We start from the raw sequence: 10,869 nt of genomic DNA, 5'->3' as shown, positions 1-10,869 counted from the left end.
AATAGTTTTATTATTTTGAAACTTTTGTGAGTGTAATGTTTACTGTTCATTTTTTGTATTGTTTATTTAACTTTTGTTTATTATCTATTTCACTTGCTTTGGCAATGTTAACATATGTTTCCCATGCCAATAAGGCCCCTTAAATTGAAATTAGAGTGAGAGTGAGAGTAAGAGTGAGAGTGAGAGAAATTGTGGTGAAGCTTTTCATACAGAACGTTATTGTGGTTTGACTATCTTGATCAGGAATGATAACATCTGCCTATACCAGACCTGGGCAATTATTTTCTGTGGAGGGCCACATGAGAATATATTTCTACCATTAGAATCCTATTACAGGATTACACATCATGTGTATGACCGATATACATATATTATTAAACATGCAATGAACTACACGTAGGGAAAAGTACACTCTGCATTCAGCCCCATGGACAGAACTCTTCTTAACGGGTATGCATAAAAACACAAGAAAGAGAGAGAGCTCAACATTACATTTAAACTACTCAATCAGTGTGAGGAGGGAGGTCTCTGACGGGCATTGACTAGAGCAGTGAAGTCTGACGTCGCTATGCGCAGGATGCGCAGGATTGCTGAGAGGTGAGAGTCAGTAAGAGATGATCTGAATCTTGACTTGTTATATTTCATCACCGGAAATGTCTGTGCACATACATAGGTTGACCCAGACAGTACAAACATCTTCTGAGCATGAGAGAGATGCATAGAACATCAGTGACATTGTTTTGAATAGTTCTCCAGTCACTGCATCAGACTGAAGATCGTTAAGCTCAAGATTCAGGTCAGTTTGAAGGTGAAAGGAGAGGAAACCAACAGCATGCCATTTTCCAACACTTTGAAAATCCTCAAAAAGACATGAAAACTCACCATTCAAAGCACACAGCAGCGATGTATACTTCTCCCGCTGGACATCTGATGGGGAGCAGACTAGTAGTGTCGGAAGGTGGGTGACATCTACTTGGCAGGTCAGGAGGAGTAATTTTCCCTTGAAGGCTTTGACAAGGCTGTACATCTGATGTGCAAAAAGGCCCTTCCCTTGTAGTTTTGAATTCAGTTAATTCATGAGGGCCATGATGTCCACAGTGAAGGCAAAATCAGCCAACCATTCTTTATCTAGCAGTTGAGGGAAATCCACATACTTGCCATTCATTTGCAAAAACTAAGTAATCGCCGACTTCAGGTCCCACACCCTTTTAAGGAACTTCCCCAAACTCAGCCATCTCACGTTTGTCTGGTAGGGGAGATCTGCATGACCCGACTCTGTCTCTTCCAACAGTGAGACAAACTGCCTGTGGTTTAAAGATTTTGCACTTATGAAGTTTACCACTGTAGTGACTGTATCCACAACATGGCTCATTTTCAGAACACATTTACAGAGCACCTCCTGATGAATGATGAAGTGCAGGAAGAAAAAAATCTGATCTGGGTTAAGCTCAGCTACTTCCTCTTGTATCCTTTCCACAAGACCAACGTTTTTTTCCTGTCAGGTTTGGGAACCCATCAGTGTTCACACTGGAGAACTTTTCAAAACTCAGTCCCAGCTTTGTCTCACACTTATTAACCTCCTCCAATAAATATTTCCCTGTGGTTGTGCTCTTCATTGACTGCATTGAAGCAAGCTCCTCTGTAATTTAAAAGTCTGGGGTTATGCCTCGTAAGAATATCAACAGCTGCGCCGTGCCACATGCATCACTGCTCTCGTCCAGGGCCAAGGAGAAATAGGTGACATCCTTTCCCTTGTCTTTCAAATGTTTTTCCATATTCTCTGTGATGTCAACAACATGCCGTGTCACTGTTTATCTTGACAGGGAAACATTTTCAAACAGCTCTTTCTTTTCCGGGCAAAGTGTTGCTGCAGAGTCAATTAAACATTCTTTAACGAATTCGCCCTTAGAGAATGGCTTCCCATGTTTAGCAATTATGTGGGGCAGCACATAGCTAGCTCTCACAATTCCGTTGTTTGCTGAATGCAGTTTTGTGAAAAGTCCTTGCTGATTTTGCAACTGAGAAAGCAACTCTTTCGATGCACTTGCCATCTGCTCAGAAGACATATTCCTAAATTTCTCTGCATGCTTCATCTGAAAGTGTCAGGACAAGTTGTAGTCTTACAAGACAGTGATGCTCTCTTTGCACACTAAGCACACAGCTTTCCCTGATACCTCAATAAAGAAATATTTTGATTTCTTTGTGATCTGAGCATGATTACGCAGGCCATATTGAATCAGGTTGCGGGCCGCATACGCCCCCCGGGATGGCTTTTGCCCAGGCCTGATCTATACCCACATGAAAAAACTGTACAGTTTACTATATAATACTACAGTACTTACTAATATATGCCAAGATGGCGCAAATAGAGATGGCAGCTTCGCTTGTATTATTTCTTACATTGTTAGCTCAGAAAACCTTAACTGTTATTACATACAGCCGGGAAGAACTATTGGATATCAGAGAGACGTCAACTTACCAGCTCAACCAGCACTACGACCAGGAACACGACTTTCCCAAAGCGGATCCTTTGTCTGCACCTCCCAGGGCATTTAATCTGATTCCAGAGCCCGACACAAAACAACGCTGTCGGAGGAGAGGGTGCCGGAGCGATCTTCTAGTGAGGCTTCGGATGTGTGCATACCACCCACCACTTCTGAGTATATTACTTGCTGATGTCCAGTCCCTAGTTAACAAAGTTGACGAAATTAGGACAAGAGTTGCTTTCCACAGAGATATCCGGGATTATAACATACTCTGTTTCAAGGAGACATGGCTAGCTGGGGACTTGCGGTCATAGTCCGTACAGCCAATGGGATTTTCGATGCATCGCGCAGACAGGAACAAACATGTCTCTGGTAAGAAGAAGGGCGGGGGTGTATGTTTCATGATTAACGACCTTAATTGTAACAACATACAAGAACTCAAGTCCTTTTGTTCACCTGACCTAGAATTCCTCATAATCATATGCCAACCGTATTATCTCCCAAAATAACTCTCCTCGATTATCGTCACAGTCGTGTATATCCCCCCGCAAGCGGATACCAAGATGACCATCAAGGAACTTCACTGGACATTATGCAAACAGGAAACCATACATCCTGAGGCTGCATTTATCGTAGCTGGGGATTTTAGCAGAGCTAATCTGAGAACAAGGCTACCTAAATTCTATCAGCATATCGATTGCAGTAACACAAGCGAGTAACACACTCGACCACTGCTACTCTAACTTCCGTGATGCATACCAGGCCCTCCCCGCCCTCCTTTTGGCAAATCTACCATGACTCCATCTTGTTGCTCTACTCCTATAGGCAGAAACTAAAACAGGAAGCGCCCGTGCTTAGGTCTATCCAATGCTGGTCTGACAATACAGTGCCACCGACATGGCCACTACCAAAGACAGTGAGCTCTCCTTCTCCAAGGCCGACGTGAGTAAAACATTTAAACGTGTTAACCCTAGCAAGGCTGCCGGCCCAGAAGGCTTCCCTAGCCGCGTCCTCAGAGCAAGCGCAGACCAGCTGGCTGGTGTATTTACGGACATATTCAATCAATCCCTATCTCAGTCTGCTGTCCCCACATGCTTCAAGATGGCCACAATTGTTCCTGTTCCCAAGAAAGCTAAGGTAAGTGAACTAAATGACTATCACCCCGTAGCACTCACTTCTGTCATCATGAAGTGTTTTGAGAGACTAGTCAAGGATCATTTCACCTCCACTCTACCTGTCACCCTAGACCCACTCCAATTTACTTACCGCCCCAATAGATCCACAGATGATGCAATTGCCATCACACTGCACACTGCCCTATCCCATCTAGACAAGAGGAATACAACCAGTTGAAGTCGGAAGTTTACCTACAGTTGAAGTCGAAAGTTTACCTACAGTTAGGTTGGAGTCATTAAAACTTGTTTTTCAACAACTCCACAAATGTATTGCTAACAAACTATAGTTTTGATAAGTCGGTTAGGACATCTACTTCGTGCATGACACAAGTCATATTTCCAACAATTGTTAACAGACAGATTATTTCACTTATAATTAATTGAATCACAATTCCACTGGGTCAGAAGTTCACATACACTAAGTTGACTGTGCCTTTAAACATCTTGGAAAATTCCAGAAAAAGTCATCATGGCTTCAAAAGCTTCTGATAGGCTAATTGACATCATTGAGTCAATTGGAGGTGTACCTGTGGATGTATTTCAAGGCCTACCTTCAAACTCAGTGTCTCTTTGCTTGACATCATGGGAAAATCAAAATAAATCAGCCAAGACCTCAGGAAACAATTGTAGACCTCCACAAGTCTGGTTCATCCTTGGGAGCAATTTTCAAATGCCTGAAGGTACCACGTTCATCTGTAGAAACAATAATACACAAATATAAACACCATGGGACCACGCAGCCATCATACTGCTCAGGAAGGAGACGCGTTCGGTCTCCTAGAGATGAACGTACTTTGATGCAAATTGTGCAAATCAATCCCAGAACAACAGCAAAGGACCTTGTGAAGATGCTGGAGGAAACAGGTATAAAAGTATCTATATCCACAGTAAAACGAGGCCTATATCGATATAACCTGAAATACTGTTCAGCAAGGGAGATGCCACTGCTCCAAAACCGCCATAAAAAAACCCAGACTATGGTTTGCAACTGCACATAGGGACAAAGATCGTACTTTTTGGAGAAATGTCCTCTGGTCTGTTGAAACAAAAATAGAACTCTTTGGCCATAATGACCATCATTATGTTTTGAGGAAAAAGGGGGAGGCTTGCAATCCGAAGAACACCATCCCAACCGTGAAGCACGTGGGTGGTAGCATCATGCTGTGTGGGGGTTTTGCTGCAGGAGGAACTGGTGCACTTCAGAAAATAGAATGCACCATGAGGCAGGAAAATTATGAGATGTTGCTTCAATATATCCACAAGACATCAGTCAGGAAGATAAAGCTTGGTTGCAAATGGGTCTTCCAAATGGACAATGACCCCAAGCGTACTTCCAAAGTTGTGGCAAAATGGCTTAAGGACAACAAAGTCAAGGTATTGGAGTGACCATCACAAAGCCCTGAACTCCATCCTATAGAAAATGTGTAGGCAGAACTGAAAAAGCGTGTGCGAGCAAGGAGGCCTACAAAACCTGACTCCATTACACCAGCTCTGTCAGGAGGAATGGGCCAAAATTCACCCAAATTATTGTGGGAAGCTTGTGGAAGGCTACTCAAAACATTTGACCGAAGTTAAACAATTTAAAGGCAATGCTACCAAATACTAATTGAGTGTATATAAACTTCTGACCCACTTGGAATGTGGTGAAAGAAATAAAAGCTGAAATAAATCACTCTCTACTATTATTCTTATATTTCACATTTTTAAAATACAGTGGTGATCCTAACTGGCCTAAGACAAGGATTTTTTTACTAGGATTAAATGTCAGTAATTGTTTTAAACTGAGTTTAAATCTATGTGTCACGACTTCTACCGAAGGTGGCTCCTCTCCCTGTTCGGGCGGCGCTCGGCGGTTGGCGTCGTTGGTCTACTAGCCATCACGGACCCCTTTTTCCTTTTCTGTTTGTTTTGTCAGTGGTTCTTTTTCACACCTGGTTTCATTTACGTTAATTTCTGTGTGTATAATTGTAACCTGTTGCCTGCCTAAATTTGTGCGGGATTAGCCTTTTATTGTGATGTGCGCGGTTGCATTTACCGTTATTTGTTTTCACGGTTACATAATGTGTATGAGTGTCAGAACTTTGTTTGTTCCTCCGTGTGTTTGCACGGGTTCTCTGTTAACGAGGGCGTTGTCCTTTTCGATTGTGCCATTCCTGTGTTGGTGGACTGTCTTATTAAAACATACTTCTCAGACATCCCTGCTCTCCTGCGCCTGACTCCTACACCTACCACTTAGACACACCTTATCACAGTATGTAAACTTCCAACTTCAACTGTACATGTTTCAAGCAGACTTCCATAGTCCCTATGCCCAAGAACACCAAGGTAACATGCTTAAATGACTACCGACCCGTAGCAATCACATCTGTAGCCATGAACTGTTCTGAAAGGCCGGTCATGGCTCACATCAACACTATCATTCCAGAAACCCTGGACCCACTCAAATAGCATACCGCCCCAACAGATCCACAGATGACGCAATCTCTATTGCACTCCACACTGCACTTTCCCACCTTGACAAAAGGAACACCTTTGTGAGTATACTGTTCATTGACTACAGTTCAGAGTTCAATAGTGCCCACAAATCTCATCACTAAGCTAAGGACCCTGGGTGTAAACACCTCCCTCTGCAACTGGATCCTGGACTTCCTGATGGGCCGCCCCGAGGTGGTAAGGATAGGTAACAACACATCTGCCATGCTGATCCTCAACATGGGGGCCCCTCAAGGGTGCATTCTTAGTCCCCTCCTGTACTCCATGTTCACCCATGACTGTGTGGCCAAGCAGGACACCAACATCATTAATAAATTTGCCGACGACACAACGGTGGTAGGCCTGATCACCAACAATGATGAGACAGTTTATAGTGAGGAGGTCAGAGACCTGGCAGTGTGGTGCCAGGACAACAACCTCTCCCTCAATGTGATCAAGACAAAGGAGATAATTGTGGACAACAGAAAAGAAGATCAGAGCACGCCCCTATTCTCATCGATGGAGCAGGTTGAGAGCTACAAGTTCCTTGGTGTTCACATCACCAAAAAACTATCATTGTCCAAACACACCAAGACAGTCATGAAGAGGGCACGAAAATGCCTATTCCCCCTCAGGAGACTGAAAATATTTGTCATTGATCCTCAAAAAGTTATACTGCTGCAAAATCGAGAGCCTCCTGACTGGTTGCATCAACACCTGGTATGGCAACTGCTCAGCATCAGACTGTAACGCGCTACAGAGGGTAGTGTGTACGGCCAAGTACATCACTGGGTCCAAGAGTCCTGCCATCCATGTTTTCTATACCAGGCGGTGTCAGAAGAAGGCCCTAAAAATTGCCAACAACTCCAGCCACCCTAGTCATAGACTGTTCTCTCTGCTACCGCATGGGAATTGGTACCGGAGCGCCAAGTCTATGTCTAAAAGGCTCCTTTACAGCTTCTACAACCAAGCCATAACAATGCAGGCTATGGAACAGAGAGCTTTCAGGAAAAACAGCACTTTCGGGTTGGATTTTCCTCAGGTTTTCGCCTGCAATATCAGTTCTGTTATTACTCACAGACAATATTGTGACAGTTTTGGAAACTTTAGAGTGTTTTCTATCCTAATCTGACAATTATATGCATATTCTAGATTCTGGGCCTGAGAAATAGGCAGTTTCATTTGGGTACATTTTTCATCCAAACATCAAAATACTGCCCCCTACACTCAACAAGTTTATGCCTATGCTTTTGGAATGAGACGTTCAACAAGCAGCTGTTCACATACCTTTGGCCATGTAGTGTATGTAGGACAGGCCTCCAGTCCTTCACAACTAAGTCACACAGAGAAGGACTTTGTATGTACCATCATTTACTATCTATCCATCAACATTGACTGGACTGCATACAAGCTTACATGGAACACACACACAAAACAGATAGCAACAGTGAGAAAATTGTTTCCCATAATTGCTATTAGTATTGTTTCACATTGTAGGCTATAACTACATTACTGGGTTCAGCTCTGATGTTTAGTCTAGCTATTTAAACTATCATGGACTGAAAGTCATTAGAGCATTCCACATAGCCTATTAACGTTTTTTAGGAGACATGTTCACTACATTTGTCAATAACTGCATAGAACAACCAAAAGCAACGTACCAACTAACAGTCATGAATAACATGGTTTTGAGAGTCCAATAATCTGGGAGGAACAGAGAGAGTCACTATCACTCACAGGAAGACAACCCAGTTACCATGTTTTAAGATAACCACCACTTCCTGTTTAAAGAGAAGGCCCTTGGTGGTCTCAGGAGCAATGGTTGTAGCTGAAATCACACACACACACACACACACACACACACACACACACACACACAGTCAGTTTGTGGGAAAAAGTCCTGTGATGATAGTAGAAGCAGCTGTGTCTGAGATATGAGATAGTCAGACAGGGCCAAGACACACACAGTGGAAACACAGCTAGCCAGTCAACAGCATCCCAGTGAGAACAAAACAGTATTTGAGGTCATGACAAGTGGGATGTATACGAGGGGTACAGGGCAACAGAAGACGAACAGCAGAGGGGCAAATGATCTTGGAGATTGGGAAAGGGCCGATAAACCAGGGGGAATGTTTGCGGGACTCCACCCAGAGTAGTCTTGAGAAGAGCCGACCTGGCTCTCTTCCAGGTACGACGACAGTGACGGACAAACATCTGGGCCGACGGTATGCCGACCTCTTCCTCTTGCTCTGGGAAGAGCGGGGGCTGATAACCCAGGGAACATTCAAATGGCGAGAGACCCATGGTAGAGCAAGGAAGGGTGTTGAGGGCATATTCGACCCACACTAGTTGGCGGAGTCCAGGCAGCAAAGAGTCGTCTCCAGGTCTAGGTTGGCTCGCTCCGACTGGCCGTTGGACTATGGGTGAAACCCGGAGAACGGGCTGGCTGACAAACCAATGAGTGTGCAGAACGCCTTCTACCCTTGGCAGACTTCGGAGACTCTCGGGGGAACTCGGGTAGCCTCGGGTTCTCTCGGCAACAGAGCCGTTGGGGACTTCCAGGATGTCTCGAAGGCGAGGTGGAAGCCATGGGCGGGAGAGAGAACCTCCTCTCCTTCCTTGGCTCCCGTAGTCGCCCATCGATCCGAATGGTCAAGGCGATGAACGAGTCGCGATGCGTCGGTGGCAAGCTCGTCCTTTACTTACTCTATGCAGGAACATGTCGAACAGCGCTTCTGGGTTCCAGGCACTGTCAGCTGCCAACATGAGGAAATCCACTGCATAGTCTGCCACACTGTGGGAGTCTTGCCGAAGCTGGTGTAACTTCCAGATAGCCTCTCTCCCGGACAGTGGAGCCTCAAAAACTTTCTTAATCTTCGCCATGAACTCCTCCAGACTGAAGCATACTGAGGCTGACTGTTGCTTCCATACTGCCGTAGCCCAAGCGAGAGCCCTCCTGAAGTAACAAACGTTTATTAATAGAACAGGGGGCAGGCAAAATGACAAGTCAAGGTCAAGCAGAGGTCAGTAATCCAGATCAGAGTCCAAAAGGTACAGAACGGCAGGCAGTCTCGGGGTCAGGGCAGGCGGAGATCAATAATCCAGGGTGGTGTGACAAGGTACAGAATGGCAGGCAGGCTCAGGGTCAGGGCCGGCAGAATGGTCAAAACCGGGAAAACTAGAAAACAGGAACTAGAAAAAGACAAGAACAAGGGGAAAACGCTGGTAGGCTTGACAAACAAAATGAACTGGCAACAGACAAACAGAGAACACAAGTATAAATACACTGGGCATAATGGGGAAGATGGGCGACACCTGGAGGGGGGTGGAGATGTTATGTCCATCGTTAGATGAATGAGACCAAGGCGCAGCGTGGAAAGTGTTCATGATTTTTAATACTGAACTCCGACAAAACAACAAAATACAAAACCGAACGTCAAGTTCTGCAGGGCTAGACAGCCACTATGCAAAACAAGATCCCAAAATCTAAGGTTTGAAAAAGGGCTGCCTAAGTATGATCCCCAATCAGAGACAACGATAAACAGCTGCCTCTGATTGGTAACCATACTAGGCCAACAAAGAAATAGAAACATAGATTTGCCCACCCAAGTCACACCCTGACCTAACCAAATTGAGAATAAAAAAGTCTCTCTAAGGTCAGGGCAAGCACAATGACAGGTGAAACAGATCAGGGTGTGATAATGTTACTAATTTGTTTTTTCATTATGATCCCAGAGTTGATCTGTAACAGAGATATCTATGACAAAGTTCACATGTAGCTGTCTAAGTTTAGCGTCAGGCATTGATTTTCCATTCCTGAGGCTTGAAAAATTGTCACCATGGACATGGAAATGTCTTGATTGTATGGGTTAATGGTATCAACAGTGTTTAGGGTACATAAATTACCTGGTATTTACTTAGAAATGTACTAAGTAAATACCAGGTAATTTACTAATTTACTAATTTACTATTTACTTAGAAAGATACCAGTTGTATAAAATTATTTTATATATCAAGATTTACCCATTCATGACTTCCTTGTAAATGCCAGCTAATTTCTGTTTCATAAAATAAAGTATTCTAATGAACCACACAACTTTAACATTTTAGTCATTTCGCAGACGATCTTATCCAGAGCAATTAGGGTTAAGATCCTTGCTCAAGGGCATGCTTACCTTCCTACACTTAAACGTTTCCATGACAATCCTCAACTGAAAATGAAGTTAAGCAAGTCTTGAATAAACAATGACTACATTGCAAGACTATATGACTTCATATGACTGTCTGGATTTGAATCTGGTTTCATCTGCGCACAATAATAGAGTTTTAGCCCACTTAGCCAAAACCCAGGCATTAGTATAGGGACCTATTGCATGTCTTCAGGTTTAGGCAAGCTTACTCATCAGAGATCTTAGTGTACTTCTGTCGTCAGAAGCTCTGCATGAGTTATGCAATACAATATCAAGTAATACTTGCTCTCAATGATTAATCAGAGTCCTACCTTCTCTCACTCTCAATGATTAGTCATAATCCTAACTATGTACTATATTTAATTCCTATGATGTCTCTCTCTGTCTCCACCTGTTTCCTGAATGATGGAAGGCTGCAGTAACAGTGGTCTCTGGTGGGAGTGTCCTCTCAGTCAGTGGTGACCTCGTCATGACTCACTGCATTGTTCACACACGCACGCACGCACCACACACACACACACACGCACACGCACTCGCACTCGCACA

The 10,869-nt window shown here is 43.9% G+C and overlaps 1 pseudogene; it reads right to left on the bottom strand.

Moving 5' to 3' along the window:
- Positions 1-507: 507 nt before the first annotated feature.
- Positions 508-9,016, bottom strand: LOC149985228 (general transcription factor II-I repeat domain-containing protein 2A-like; annotated as a pseudogene).
- Between the last annotated feature and the right edge of the window lie 1,853 nt (positions 9,017-10,869).

The sequence above is a fragment of the Oncorhynchus mykiss genome, chromosome 2, assembly GCF_057628025.1.
Source record: "Oncorhynchus mykiss isolate SJ-2025 chromosome 2, ASM5762802v1, whole genome shotgun sequence".
Lineage (NCBI taxonomy): Eukaryota > Metazoa > Chordata > Actinopteri > Salmoniformes > Salmonidae > Oncorhynchus > Oncorhynchus mykiss.
Note: the sequence above shows the minus strand (reverse complement) of the source record. Positions and strands in the feature narration are given on the sequence as shown.